The following is a 15,118-nucleotide window of genomic DNA, read 5'->3' on the forward strand; positions in this document are numbered from 1 at the left end:
GTGGCTCTAAAATGGACTGTCGTTGAACGAGCTTAGTTGCACAGGTCAACAAAACAAGGACGAAAATAACTTTTTTTTTTTCGACTGTGTTTTTATGCAGCTTGTGGAAGGGCGCAGTTCTGAACATAATGCGTTTATGTAATCGGCTTCGTTTTTCTTTTGTTAAAAAAAAAAAAAAAGAAGGAAACTTATAACTTTTGTTTGTGCATGTGTGCGTGCGGACATCCGGGAAAATTAATTTTTGCGAATAATTAAGCCATCCAAAAGTTCGCACCCTTTGCTTCGGAACTATAAGCAATGTAATGGTCAAGATCAGCGGAATGGAATGGTCAGGATCAGTGGAATATCACAATAAAACTTATCAAAACCATTTTTTTTCATATAACTACACTCTAAAACCGGTCCCTCATAAAAAACGCTGTCCCTCTGATTTTAGAGGGGACAACAATGCTTTCAGGGGGACAGCCCTTTTTAAGAGGGAAATTGAAAAATAAAATAGCAACATCTAGAGGGACACCAACATATTAAGAGAGACCAAGGAAACCGTTTCGTTAGTCCCTCTGAACAGGAAAGACAGACAAAAAGATTCCCGCGTGTCCCTTCATATTAAGAGGGGACCGGTCCCTCTTAACTGGACCAATGTAGTTCGGTCAGGAGGAGGGGGGCAGGCGCACTAATCCACGGCAAAGAGTTCAGACGGTGCTAAGGCTTCGCGCCAATTCACGGAGAGCTGGAAACGGTCGTTGCCGGAGAGTCGCAAGCGTCATGCTGCTCGTTTGACTTCCTTCGGGTGAGTAATCCTGTCATATTGGCGCTTTTGTTTTGGGTGCATTGCGGGTGGGAATAGCGAGCCATCAATATTTTCACGCTGGCTGTGAGATGCACGAGCTTTGCATGTAGAGTGAGAGTGTTCAGCTGTATTCCGCGGACGCGGTCGCTTCCTGGATCTGCTCGTTCAGCTAGCACAAAGCGTCGCTAATTGTTTGCCCTGCCGTGAGCCGCAGGGCTGTCTTTCGCACAAAACACTTTTAGCGGGTTACGGTGTCCCAATGTGTACGCGTCTGTCTTAAGCTGGTGATATCAGACCATTTTCTGTCCGACGCTTGTCTACTTTTCAATTTCGAACTCGCGATCGTTCTTCTCCCAGCTCGAGCTGCTAACTTTGGCAGTGCTACGCCGGCATTTTATTACCGGCAATTTCCTGGTATTTTATCCGTGAGCGTACACTGTCGGCATCGAGTACTACAAAGGATGGCATCATCCTCCCTAAGGCAAAGCCAACATAAAGGCACCCTAGCTGGGGCAGTCAGTGTTTGTAAGCTTGGCTCGCCGATTTCTTTCTCGGTGTGCACTCTAAATGCTTGAGGTTGACCGCCCGAGAGCGTTGATTGACAGAAACAATGTTGGCGATGTTGCGTTTGTTTGCCTTCACAATTCATTACAGCAATTTACACTGCAACGTTATGTTGCAGACATCGTTAGCGTTGCAGTGATTATGAACATTTTTTTTCTCAAGTGGGCGGCGAGTAAAAACCAATAATGTGTGTGTATGTTTGTGAAAAGGGCAGGGGGATTGGACGAGCACAAAACAAAAAGAAGAAATAAAGGTTTTTTTTTGTTCGCGTTGCGTCGGCGTCGCGGCGTCTGGGGGAAGGGTGTAGCGGCGGCCAGGGAGTACATTTTTTTTTTTTGTATTTCTTTGGCGTATTGTTTTGTTCGTTATATTTTGACAGTCGTGCCGGCACAGCTACCGGCTTTTTTTTTTTTTTTTTTGGCGCCGATTATGTTTTTGTTTTTGGAGATTTTATTTATGATGTTTATTATGCTCTTTGTTTTCTGTAGCTGGCTGAATATTTTTTTTTTCTGTGTCGTGCATCCGCGAAAAATATATAAACAGAAGTTTGCCTTTTTTTTTTTTTTTCTTTCTTATGCGTTTTAGGGCTAGTGCGTTGACTGTGGGCGTTAAATGACTCACCGTTATTAACAATCTTGTTTTCAGAGTGAGACAATGGCAACGAACGTTGACATGAAGGGAATCAGGCGGGGGTTCCGCTCGGATTGCTCGTGTAAAGAGCTCTACCGGGACCCTCTGCACGGTGGAACGCACCACCCTGAGTGGTGAGCCTACTGCGGCCACCAGCACACGGTTCACAACGAACTCGGTAATTATTAACTTTTTGTATTCCGGTATGTAGGTAGGCTCTATTTACGTTCTGTTGGCATATGCACTGCTTCTGAAAAAAAAAAAAAAAAAATGAATGGCTTGCGGCGAAATATTTACAGAAATGTATTTTTTTATTTGATTATGTTGCTTTCTAAAACATGCGCTAGATCACTTCTGCAGCTTCGAGCCGCAAATGCAATCCATGCTTTCCAAAGCGCATGGGGCTTCTAAAGCTCATCTACTACTAAATGCGTTTTCGTTTTGTCTTGGTAATACAGAAACAATTGATTCTCGTAAATTAATTAAAACTGCAGTCTATTCTCGTACCAAAAATTAATAGTAGCAGAAGTTGCGTCATAAGCTAATGTCACTCGCTATTTCATCGCATACAGATTGGGTTCCGAATCTTTGAACTGTTTGCACTTTATTTTCGCATTTGTTTCCTATCGCCTGCTTGATAACAGGTGAAAGCGCTTCATTACCTTTATTCTAATTCCCACCCTCTGTATCTAAAGGAAAACAATATGGTCTTTCATTCAGCTAAAGGTTAACTTCGGTTCCATAACACGATCGTCACCATGCTGGGAAACCTGGAGGAGGTAAAAGGGGCCTTCTGCGGAGACAACCCAACAACATACTTGAACATTAAGACCATCCTCCGGTCTCGATTGGCCAGAAGTTCTTTCATCACCTATGGTATGTGAAAAAGCGAATGCAAAAATAGAAATCTAAGTTTGACGCTGACGCAATTTTTTTTTTTTTTTTTTTTAAGAATTGTTGCTTGCAGGACGATTTTACCCCTGACGAAAAAGTTCCAAGACCCAAGACTTTCTTCGTTTCGGAGAAAGGGATCGTTTCTGGGAACTGGTCAGTGAAACTCACCGCTAGCACGACTATGGAGGGGGCACTAGTCATGTGCTTATGGGTGTATTACATAACGGGACTTTCCTACCCCGTGGCATGTGGACAAACCCTTGGACTCCTCTAGGGTCTGCTCGTTGAAAATAAAGTGTTTCGATTCAGTTTATGTCGGAGAAGCTCATAAAATCGCTTATGGCCGTTCAAAAACAACAGAAATTCTGAGCTTCTGCTGATGGCAAGAGACGCCGAATAATTAGTTTTTAATGCTATGAAGTAGGTAACTACGCTCTAAAAAAAAGCACAGGAATCTACTTTCCCGAGCCAGCACTTGGAAAGTCAATCACCGTAACTCACGGAAGCAGCTCAGCGAATCACGATGCCGAAACATAAGATTAGACCAAAAAAGCCAGTCCGAGTTGTGACATTAACCAATGCAAAACATCACGCTTGTTGTGCTTAATGTCGCAACTCCTTTTTTTGGTATAATCATATGTTTCGGCATCTACATTCGCTGAGCTGCCTCCGAGAGTTATGGTGATTGTCTTTCCAAGTGTTTTGCGGGAAAGTAGACGCACGGGCTTTTTTTTAGAATGTACCTTTCTTTTTGTGTTATCCGCTAAAAATTTTTTTTTTTTTCCAGCACGATTGTATTGTTGTTGTTTATGATAGGCAAAATGAGTCACTCTGCAGCACGAAATTTTTTGTGTGATAGCTTCCAAGAAACGCCGATTTCTGGCGTCGTTCTAAGTCTTTTTTTATTCGTAAAAGCTACCAGAACATCGTTATAGAATTATCATTTTGATGAAGACATATCAAAATATTTTCTTGTGTCATGGCAAATAAAACAGTGTTTACTCTTAAAGATTGTTACTGTTTTCTTTAACACATACTTTGGTTAAACCATATCAGCAAAAGTGCGAGAAGTGCAGTGCAGCATGTCAGCTTACACTCAAAACACGAAGGAGCAGAAATTGTACGATACAATAACAGAGGTAACTTAAAGCCGGGGTCACGCTGTTTATACATCATACAAAATACATTCTGCAGACATGTTCCAATACGTGTCACCGCGACATCCGTGCTTTGTATGCCACGTGAGAAAGTAACCTCTTGATTGGTTACCTCGTGGCGTACGAAGCGCGGATGTCGAGGCGACTCGTTTCGGAACATGTCTGCAGAATGTATTTTGTATGAAGTATAAGCAGCGTGACCCCGACTTAAGGGGGACTATGCCCCTGCATTTTAAGCGGGCCACCGTCCCTCCGAATTTAAGGAAGAAAATATCTAAAAACTGTCCCTCTTAATTAAGGGACTCTGACCTCAAATTTAAGGGAGACGCCGCCTCGCTTACTTTAAGAGGGGTGGTGTCTCACTTAATTAAGAGGGAGCATCTCCATGTAATATTAAGAGGTCTGTCGCCCCCCTTAAAGTTAAGTGGGAAAAAATCGAAGAAATGTCCCTCTTACTAAGTGGGACCGGGCTTAGAGTGTATACACTTTTGTACACCCCCCCCGCACACACACACACCCTTTGAAAAAAAATTGGGTTGGGGGGTTGTCAGTAGTTTGCGTCATTCATCCTCGTGTATTCGGGGGTGTTGCCGATGGCCACCTCACCATTAAAAAAATTTCGAAAATTGCTTATAACGTTTTGGATGTGATAACGGTTCATTATGAAGCGTTGGCATCTGGTCCGGGCGAAAACTCCGGAAACGGTTGGGCTAACGGAAACAGTTGGGCGGAAACTGAGTGTTGGACAATGTGTACTTTATTGTTGCGATTAACATACACACAAACACACAGTGAGACTCGGGGTGAAGACGCGTCACTGCTGTATCATTGCCTCGTCTCGTCAGACTTGTCCGAGATTTCTCCGCGTTCGAGTCTGTATGTGGCTGTCATCCAGTCGCGAGCTGGGCACGCTTGACCTAACCAAGGTGCAGGCTGCACTCGTCGTCGCTGATCGCGTCCTTGCCGTTTGAAGGCCTCATCACACGGGCTTGACGGCCGACCTCCCTTTTTGCGCGGGCGCTAAGATCCAGCCTTTGTTTATATTTCAAAACCACCTTGTTTATTTGTTTTTTTTGAAGCTCGTACAATGCCGGTAACTCCTTTGGGTGCTAGCCTAAAACAAAATGCTTAGGAATGAGGCATCTGGATTTCAGCGTTTATTTTTGACACTGTTCGCCGTTTATTAACATATAAAATCGCTGTTTCTCGGTGTTCTTTTTTTTTTTTTTTTTTTTCGTGTACGCTATTTCAACGCGTAAAGTTTGGGAAAAAATGGTGTCAGGAAGTAAACTGCACTGCACAAAAAGCGTAAAAAATTTAAGGCAACCGACTGAAATATAAAATTTAAAAAAATCCTATTATTTTTGTCTTTATGATCACGAAGCGTTGTCATGACACGTGCATACAGCCCTGTCGACTTTGTAATTGGTAATTTGCAACTTTGTAATTTATAAACGCCGCATTTTCTGTGGTTATTTTTTCGCTAGTTTCTCTAAAAAGGAATCGGCGTATACTTTTATCAGTGTTTTTTTAGTAAATATCGGAAACCAGGGACCCGACTTACGAGGCCCGCTTCCTTGTTTATTGTTTCTCAAAGTCACACGGCTGCAACAGAATCCAGATCATAAAAAAAAAAAAAAAAAAAAAAAAATCAGCGTTCGTGCAGACATGATTACATAATTATGTAGTCCTCCAATGTGGCCGTTGTACAAGGAAGAGACATAGACATAGTATGCAGACTGTCTCTCGTATTATGTGTGAACAGTGTGGCGGCGGCGTAGATGTAAGTGGATTGCGAAACGTCGGCCTGCGTCATTGTGAAGTTCTCCTGCAGCTTCTGCGAGCTTCTGCTACCGCTGTACACTTTTTTTTTTTTTTTAATGTTGAAATTTTATTTTAAGTGTCCAGAAATTCGTAGCTTAGCATATGCACTAAAACAAATACGTCCTCAAACGATTTCATGTGAGCAACTGGGTAGTTTGCAGTCTTAAGCACTCTTGAATGCAGTCGATTACGAGTAATAACATCACCCGTCGTATAACGCATGCCGTACAACTTTGAAGTTTCGATCGAACCGACTTCTTGTCGCGCTCGCGTGACCAGCCGATTTTCTTGTTTTCTGCTTCGATATATTTATTTATTTTTTTTTTTCGGTTTCTGTGCTCGTTGGGTCGTTGTCGACAGAGCGCGTACCACTTTCGTGAGCACATACCCTCGAGCTCTGCATTCGCCGGCTGTGTCGCAGCGATAAGCGCACTTACCTGGACCCGCAGGTCCATTTTCCGACATGCGCGAGATCCAAGGTCCAACTCCAATGTCTCCAAGCCCCCCCCCCCCCCCCCCCCCCCCCCCCCACACCGGCTGGCTATTCTGTCTTGTACTTATTCGTTTATTGTCCTATTGCTTATTGTTTACATCGCTGATCGAGTGATCGAGGACGTTTGGTCGTTATGTAGTTCGGCCCGTGCAGTGATCAACGCCTGTTTTTTTTTTTTTCTTTTTTTTTTGTGCGTGTGTTGTCAGCTGTCTCTCGCGTACTTCTGTGGGCTGTGCTTCTCGACAATGCGCTCCCGCAGCTATCATCGCGCGTTCCGACCTTGACGCACGATCCAATTCCTCCTCCCTTCATCGTCATATGTTTCTTTTGTTGGATTGAGGCGTTATTTCGAGTTTATTAATCTCGATTAACGTTAGAACAAGAACTCGAGGATTCGCTGCCCTGTTATATATTTGCGGAGCGCGCAGGAATGTTGGCACGTGGACGGTGAGCTTTGTGTCCACCTCTTGCACGAGTCCGGTGTCACGCGGACGTGGTGCGGCTAAAGCTCAGGTGACGGCCGTCGTGGATAACGGTCATGGTCCGGCCAAAGGCGAATACGGCAGCGATGGTCGTACTGCTAAATTACCCAAGCATCAAGAAACATGCAGGGACCGTAGTTACAACCGCTGCGCGTGCTGGCGTTGGCAGTAGCAAGTTTGTTGAAGCAAAAATTGAAAACAAGCGGCAATTCGCACGTGCGTCCGCAAAGGCCTTTTTGTTACGATTTCTGTAAAATCTTTAATACAGGTAAGCCGAGCAAGCGCAGTGCGTGTAACCAGGTTCCCTGCATGCTTCTTGATGCTTGGGTATAATATAGCAATAGGTCTATTTAGATGGCAGTCTTGAGCTCATGCATGGAAGGCATTCCTAAACACTTTATTGACCTGTGAATCATTAGAAACTTGACCTACATGGCCTGTATGATTTTCATTCTAAGGTTCTGCAAAAGTGTTCCGGTACAGCGCAGTAACCGCGAAGAGTATGTTTGTCATACGAACGGACTGCATGTTTTCAGGCAGTTTAGTCAGAACGCCGAGCCCTGGTTGGGATGATTAGTAGGATAGACATAAAGCTAGCTATAGCTGCATTTGTCTCCTGCATATAGAATGCGTTGGAACTCGAAACACCGTCGTTCGGCTCTCGCATTCGAAGGCGTTCGACGAGTGCGGCGGAGACATAATTACACCCACACCTCGGCGTTTCGAGGCCCACGCGTGCGCTTTCGTTTCCTCCTCTCCCTCAGCGTCTCGGTGCATAGCGCCTGGCGCACGCTGAGGAGCATGCTTCGAAGTCACAGCCAACGGTCAATGCCCGGCATGACGATATCGATGTTGCTCCGAACGGCAACGCTACGCTAAAACTGTATATCAAAGTGGCGATATGGGCGAGCTGGTTCATGACTGTCGCTCATGAAACCGCGCACGTTGTGCGTTCAATCAAAGCCTTCAAAAATCGGCGCGCGCGCGCCGGGTCTCAGAGACCATGCTTTCATAACTAGAGAGGTTTAGCATAGCACTACCGCCAAGAGCGATATTGCTATACCGGGAGCTCACGCCGTGACTTCAGAACTATACCCATAGCACTATACCGTGCATGTCCGCGGTAGCTAGCGGTAGCGCTGCGCTAAAACTCCCCATCAACGGAAAGAGGACACATAGCACGGTGCTGCTTTGCAGTGATTGCCGAAGTAGCCTTGAGCTGCTCTGATCGTTTCGCTAAGTGACTCTTCTCACGCGAAAGAGAGAGAAGCGAGCTGCCTGGTTCGTTCAACTCTGGGCCGGTTAGTGTCGGCCGTCGCGGCGCTATCTCTCGGCGGATGCGTGGTCCGGGTCTCGCTACTTCCGAGAAACCCGCTGCTGCGCGGTCCAGGAAGTGGCAGCGACTGGCGATGTGTTTTTCGAGCGAACGCACTCTCGGACTGCAGCGCTGCCTCGGACAAGGATGTGCTCGCTCGCGGGCTTCTTCTTTCGCTAATTTCGTCGTATATATTTGTTTTAGTTTCCGAGGAATGTGTATAAAGCGTGATTCATAAAAAAAAAAAAAAAAGTGTCACGCAAAAGTGTAATGCGCAATTTCCCCGCTCAATTTAGCGGGAAGGAAATTGGCGTCTCCCAGCTAAAAAAAAAACAAAAAAAAAAACGCATGTAACGAAACACCCGTAGCTCACAAGAAGCAACGCATTATGTGTCTCTGTTTTATTTTTCGAAGATACTGCCGGCCTCAATCTTAATCTTAACCCACTTAAATTTAAAGGGATACTCCGGTGTTTTCTTTATAGTCCCCGATTCGCCTGAGAATTTGCTAAACACACTACCAAACATAGCTGAAATAGTAGCCCAAATATCGGGCCAAAGTATTTGTTTTTTTCTCTCGAGAAGTCATTGAATTTGCAATCTTGGTCCTCACCGCGTTTTTTTAAAGTGAAAGCATCTACTGGCAACCGTGAAAAGGTGACGTCAGTGGGGGTGCAGGGGCTGTACAAGTTGCTCCCAATTGATTGAAACCTGTGATATGGTGTCAAATGAATGCTTTGGAAGGTCGCTGCAGCATTCCCGCGGCTGCACGAAACAGATGCTCGGCACAGTTCATTTTTAGGCTGCTCGCTCGACATTGCAAGCCTGCCTTCCCCTCACGTCACGGCACTGGAAAGCGCGGGTATATTTGAACGTTGGTTTTGGCGTCGATCTTCACTCGCCGATTTCGTAATAATTATCCTGAATTTCGCGATGCTAAATAGCATACCGGAAAGAATCAAGGCCGGTGATTCCGAATATAAAATAGCTGCTGTACTAACACAGTACACAGACCGTGTACTGTGTTAGTACAGCAGTGAAGTAGTTTCTGCACCGATATACAGCAAATAAAAATTAAAGAAAGGCTTGTTTCGTCAATTTTTGTTACATTTTATTTCTCCAAGTAGGACCAGTGGGCTTCAAAGGTAAAACTCGCCTACCCACTGCCGCGACTTGTTATGGAACGCGTGTGCACATATTTTAAGCTTTCGGATGTGCGTCCATAAAACGTAGTATTCGAATCCACCTTCGAATCGGGTTTTTCTTCCCTAAGTTTTGGAATAATTTCGATTTGCTAATGCCTTATGTAAACGAGATTTTTTTTTTTTTTTTTTTTTTTATCTTCGTGAAGGGCGCTTTCCACGTAGCACCAGTGCGTTGCGGGGAAGTGACATTCGCAGACTGAATGCTTCTCCAAGGGGACAGGGGAAAATGAACGAGGTTTGCTCGCCTTTCAAATTGTGTAATTTACCCTTTTGGTCGTAGTAATGCTAGTTGACCGAGACGACGAACAGATGGTTTTTTATTACGACTCTTCATAAGCCCATAGCGACTGAAATAATTCTCATCATCAATTTCTCGATTTATGGCGGCTTCTTTCATTTTTAAACGAAAGTTGATGTTAAAACCACACAATTCTCAACAAAACGCGTTTTTGTTCTTTTTAATATTTTTAAATGGTATTGTTTTTTTTTTTGTTTTTTTTTGTATCGCAATTTGCAAGTAAGACGCTAGGGTATCGACACTGGCAGTTTACTTTTTCCACACGGCGAGCACGACCCGGTTCGATAGCACAAAATACGAATGAAATCAAAGTACCTCCGAAATATAACAGTAAAACAGAACACGCCAAAAAAAGAAGATGCGGGAGAGTAACGGGCTATAAAAACAAAGAAAAAAAATAACACAAAAAAAAAAAAAAAAGATAAGAGGAAGGAGAGCTGGAACGGTACAATATCTGTTTGCTGACATTACCGTCAGCCTTGCTCTTTTCTGTGCCGGTAGTTCTATCGAAGTCTGCATAAATCTTTAGCACTTGCTTTTTTTTTTTTTTTTTTGAAGATTGGAGCGTTTTGTGTGCCATTTCGTGTTTACAGCGCCGCCGTAGCCAACTCGAATGGCGAACCTTTCTCGCACAAATTACCCCGCAAAAATTTTTAAAAAGAAAAAAAAAATCAATTCGTGAGGGAAACATAAATAAAAGGGATGTCGCCGCACTCAAAAAACAGGCACATAAGAAAAGAAAAACAAAAAAAAAAAACTCAAAGAAGTCAGGAATTGTGGGGAGAGGAATATTTACGCTTCCGCAGCAGATTTCCAAAGTGCGCGCCGAAGAAGCAATGAAGATAAATAGAAAACGAAGTGCCGCGTTAGCACCAGATACTCACTGATTCAAGTCGAAAACACAATAAAAATTTTTTAAAAATCTGTCGTGTTTTTTTTGTTTTTTTTTTTCTCTCTTGGTTGCGTGTGTTTCGTACGTTGCGCAGGCTTACGTATTCGTCGAGCGTACAAATCTGCTCTGTACGCGTGTGAATCGGTTCAGTAGATCGCCGAAGGGCTGTGGAAGATACGAAGACCAAACCGGATCCGGGTTTAGTGTCGCTGAGCGCCGCATCTTAAACCGCTTCTCCTGTCGACCCATCTTCTCGTATGTATGTATGCACGTATGTATGTATGTACGTAAGTATGTGTGTGTGCGTGCGTGCGTGTGTGTGTGCGTGCGTGCGGGCGTCTGTGTGTGCGCATGTGTGGTGGTGTGTTGTGTTGCTGCGTTATCCTTGTATAGCGGCTATGCCCAGTAATGCAATGCAACGGTACACTTCTCCAATGCCCGAGTCCCACTAGAACGACAGACAGAAACAACCGACACTGACAAGCCTGAAACACGTGCAGCATGCACGCGATGGTGTACCTTTGGCAGGCTTACGACCTGTTCACACATACAGCGGAGCGCTAAGTTAGCGCTACGTAAGCGCTCGAAGGAACGCTCATGTGGCGCTTCCTAGCACGTGACGTAGCGCTCGGTTAGCGCTTCAGCAGCGCTCTGTTAGCGCTTCAGAGGCGCTTTGTTAGCGCTCTCACGCTCCTTGTGCCGTGCTTGCTGCTGCGGGATAGCGCGTGCACGGCGATTCCTTTGTTGTTGTTTTTCCTTTGGTGGTGAAAGAAGACAAGTAAAAGAGTCGCTGTCCAAGCAAAGGGTCGGGCAGGCGATCCAGAGTCATGAACTCTGAGCGACTAACCGATTGGGTATGACCACATCGCTTTTTAATTGATATGCGTGACCCTGGTTTCAAAGACTCGCAGTTCCAAATAATCGCCTTCGAAAGAGCTCTGTGCCTCGGTCCCTCAGCCTGGGAACAAGGTTCGCCGGGTACCCGTCGGTATCTCGGTGGAAGATTTCGCGCACCCAGAAGGCTCTTCTGGGCGTTAAGCCGTCCACACACATATGCACTAATCGCGTATGTAAGAGCATTTGTCGCATTTCTATTCCAGCATCCCACATGTCCGCCATGGTGCTGCTGATGCACCCAACCACAGGAACCGGAACCGCAGTGCACGCGCTAATCCGCAGCACCGCGGTACAAGAAGTGCTACTGAAGCGCTAACACGGCGCTACTGAAGCGCTAACAAGGCGCCACTAGAGCGCTAGTCACGCGCTATATTAGAACGAAGTCACGCGCTAGGAAGCGCCACATGAGCGCCCCTTCGAGCGCTCACGTAGCGCTAACTTAGCGCGGCGCTGTATGTGTGAACAGGCCTTTACAGTGTGTCGGTGCTCTTGAAGATAACCACGAGTGATCGCAAGCCTGTCGAAGGCATCTTCGCACGTGTTTGAGGTTTCTCGGTGTAGGTTGTTTCTGTTGGTCGCTCTAGTGGGGCTCGCCTAAACGTCTTCACATTGGGGACTTTTCGTACTCCGCTCCGCTGCGCTCTCCGCAACGATGACGCCGTTACTGCGCATGCGCGCCGTCTGCCTTGCCTGCAGAATTCCGGGCCTCCTAGCGGGTTCCGGAAAGCATTGTGGGGCGGCGAAAAGATCCACGAAAACTCCCCTCAATGGAGTTATGGAGTTTTAGTAGATGGTTTCGATAGCTCCGGTAACCATACCCGATACCGATACTTCGCTGACGTACCTGGGCGTGCATCGTATCGCTATCGTGTATTGTTATGGGAGGTATGTGAGCGCTCTACTAAAACACCCTAATCAAGAGTTTTAGTAGTTCTTTCCGATACCTCCGATACTCCCGATAACGATCAGCGGTAACGATATGATGTTTGCGCAAAGGCGGCGGTGGAGTATTGGGTACGATAATCGGAGTGATCGGAATGATTTACTAAAACTCTCTAATATCACGAACGCGATAACGGTATAGGTATATTGCACAAAAATCACCATAATCTGCGTAATATGGTATCCAGGGGGGCTATGTTGCACGTTTTGGACTCCCAGGAGACTAGGGAGAAGGAAGTGACGTCAACAACGCTCTTTGGATGTTGATTGGTGGAGTCGCTGATGACGCGTTGCGTGGTGCTGCTAAAATACGTTCATTCACAGCTACGTCACTTCCTTCTCCCTAGTCTCCTGGGAGTCCAAAACGTGCAACATAGCCCCTAAAGTTGAAGCCTGGGCGAGTTGGTGTGACATACTTAAAAGGTTAAAACGGCGCAAAAAACGACGGACAGGGTAAAGAAGGACACGGAACGAGCGCTGTCCGTGTCCTTCTTTACTCTGTCCGTCGTTTTTTGCGCTGTTTTAACCTTTTAAACATAGCCCCCCCCCCCCCCCCCCCCCCCCCCCCCCAGCTCTCAGTAGGCCGGTTCACACATCGCTGTTTACGGAAGCTTGCGTCTGATTACGTCGAAAGTCACCAAGGCATCTTTGCTTCCTACGAAGTGGGGAAAGCAATTCAAGGAGTAGCCTTGCGCGCGGCATTCGAGGCACGAATGTTTCTCTGACTTACAACGTAACGTAAGAACACGTAAGTAAACGCTCATGCGCGAGTGGGCCTTATGGCATAATTGACCCTCCCCTATATTCCCACCTTGATTAACATCGGGCCGGCGCGCGATTATGTAATAATTACTGTGTGACGCAGGTTACCCAACCAAGGTTTGCTGTCGCAGCGTATATGGCCAATTTCCCGTAGTGGAGACACCAGGTGTCGCTTCAAGGCTGACTAACAATTTCCCCACTGTCTGCGTGCACTAGATTTGACTTTCTTGTATCGAAAACGCGACCCCACAACTCAGTATAAAAGGCTCTGCCACAACTCAAACGGGGTTCGCAGATGACATTTTAAGCCAACGGAAGTCACCGGCAGGATTAGAGCGGAAGGGCGTATCTTTCGGAAGTACGCGTCCTTTGCCTTCCGTCGTGCTTCGGCTGCGCGTGCACACTCGGAGCTCAAACGAGACGCCGAATTCTCGTCAAAGATGGGAAGCTCGCACTGGAGGCGGAACAACTAAAATACCTCCCTGCCGTTCTTATCGCGCCAGTGATCATAGAAGTATGTTAACGTTAAACTAATTTCTAATCATTCGTGCTTGCTACCTTATATACGTGATAATGAGCGCATTTTCGTAGCGAGTCAGTGCATACTTTAAAAACTCCGTCCCGAGCAAAAATAGAATGCTGCGAATGCAATCTTTTGAATTGGCTTGAACGGCGCGGTGTCGCAAATCACAAACTTTAGGGGTGCCAAAGCCGAAGAGCGCACTCAAGTACTCCTCCATCTGGCAGCCAGCCCTTCACACATAGCTCTCAAGAAGCTAGCGTCGGACACAAACGGCTTCTGTCTACCCGCGGTTGCCGTCGATGAACGTCTCCATTTTGCTTCCTCGCGGCAGATCCGCCAACGAAGGATGGCGAGTAAAAAGGAGGCCCCGCTTTCAGCAGCAGAAGAAGCCATCTGAGGTCTTCGGCCCCGAAGAACCCCGTGGCGACGTCTTGTCCAAACACGGGGTACGGCTTTGCTGCGGGGCCGCACTTTCGCATTTCCAGCCTCCTTTTTGGGGGAGAATTTCTTTCGCGAGCATCTCGTTTATACGACCAGACGGGCCATTCAGCCCAGCAGTCGTGGGGTGCCGCATTCCCAAAATGGAACGGAACGCGGTATATATCCGAAACGTCTGGGTCCCTCTCGGCACGTGCTCTGGCGGGTCGGCGGGCTGGCAGCACGGCACACAGAAACAGTCCGCCCGCGAGGTTTCGGAGTTCTATATCTGCCGCATTATTTTGGTTAGGGAGATCGGCTTTTGGGGGGACGCTGGATACGCTTGGGTGACGGCATAGTGCTCGCGTAACGAAGTCGGGAATTTTGCTTTTCTGCCGAATTCTTCGTTTCGACGTCGTTCACGCTTTCTCGCATCCGTGGGCGCGGCGTTCTTTTTTGCGCGGACTGCGTGCGGTGCGGGATGCAGGGAGAGGAAATCAAAAATGAAATATCGGGGTAGAAAGACAATAAAAGTTTGGTCAGAAGTCCTGACTCGCACCGAGGGACGCCAGCACGCGTATGCACTTTTCCAATATTAAAAGAAGAAAAAAATGCCTGGTCACTGTGCTGCACAGTCGGCTGCACACAGTCTACGCACAATCACACTGCACACTAACCATGACGTCATGCGATACCACAGTGTCACGTGACGTCACGCCCGCTAAATTTAAAGGCTATGTTTCTCAGCCACGACAAACCTAGCTACAGCTAACACATCCGGGGATCCAATGCAAAACCTAACCTAAAAAAAAAAAAAAAAAGAAGAACTGCTGGGGACCTAGCAGACGTTAATTGTCAGCCCAGAACAGAAGACACGACGGTATACAAATGGTTGCACATGCGCGACACGCGGTTTAGTTTCCACGCCGCGGTCTCGCACACGTATATCGGGACCAACGCGCATAACGCACGTAACGCAATCCGATGTGGAGCACGAGAGCAGGCGACGATCTGCCACGGCAGACGTCTCTCCG

Source organism: Ixodes scapularis, unplaced genomic scaffold, assembly GCF_016920785.2.
Source record: "Ixodes scapularis isolate PalLabHiFi unplaced genomic scaffold, ASM1692078v2 PGA_scaffold5__190_contigs__length_132052651, whole genome shotgun sequence".
Taxonomy (NCBI): Eukaryota; Metazoa; Arthropoda; class Arachnida; order Ixodida; family Ixodidae; genus Ixodes; species Ixodes scapularis.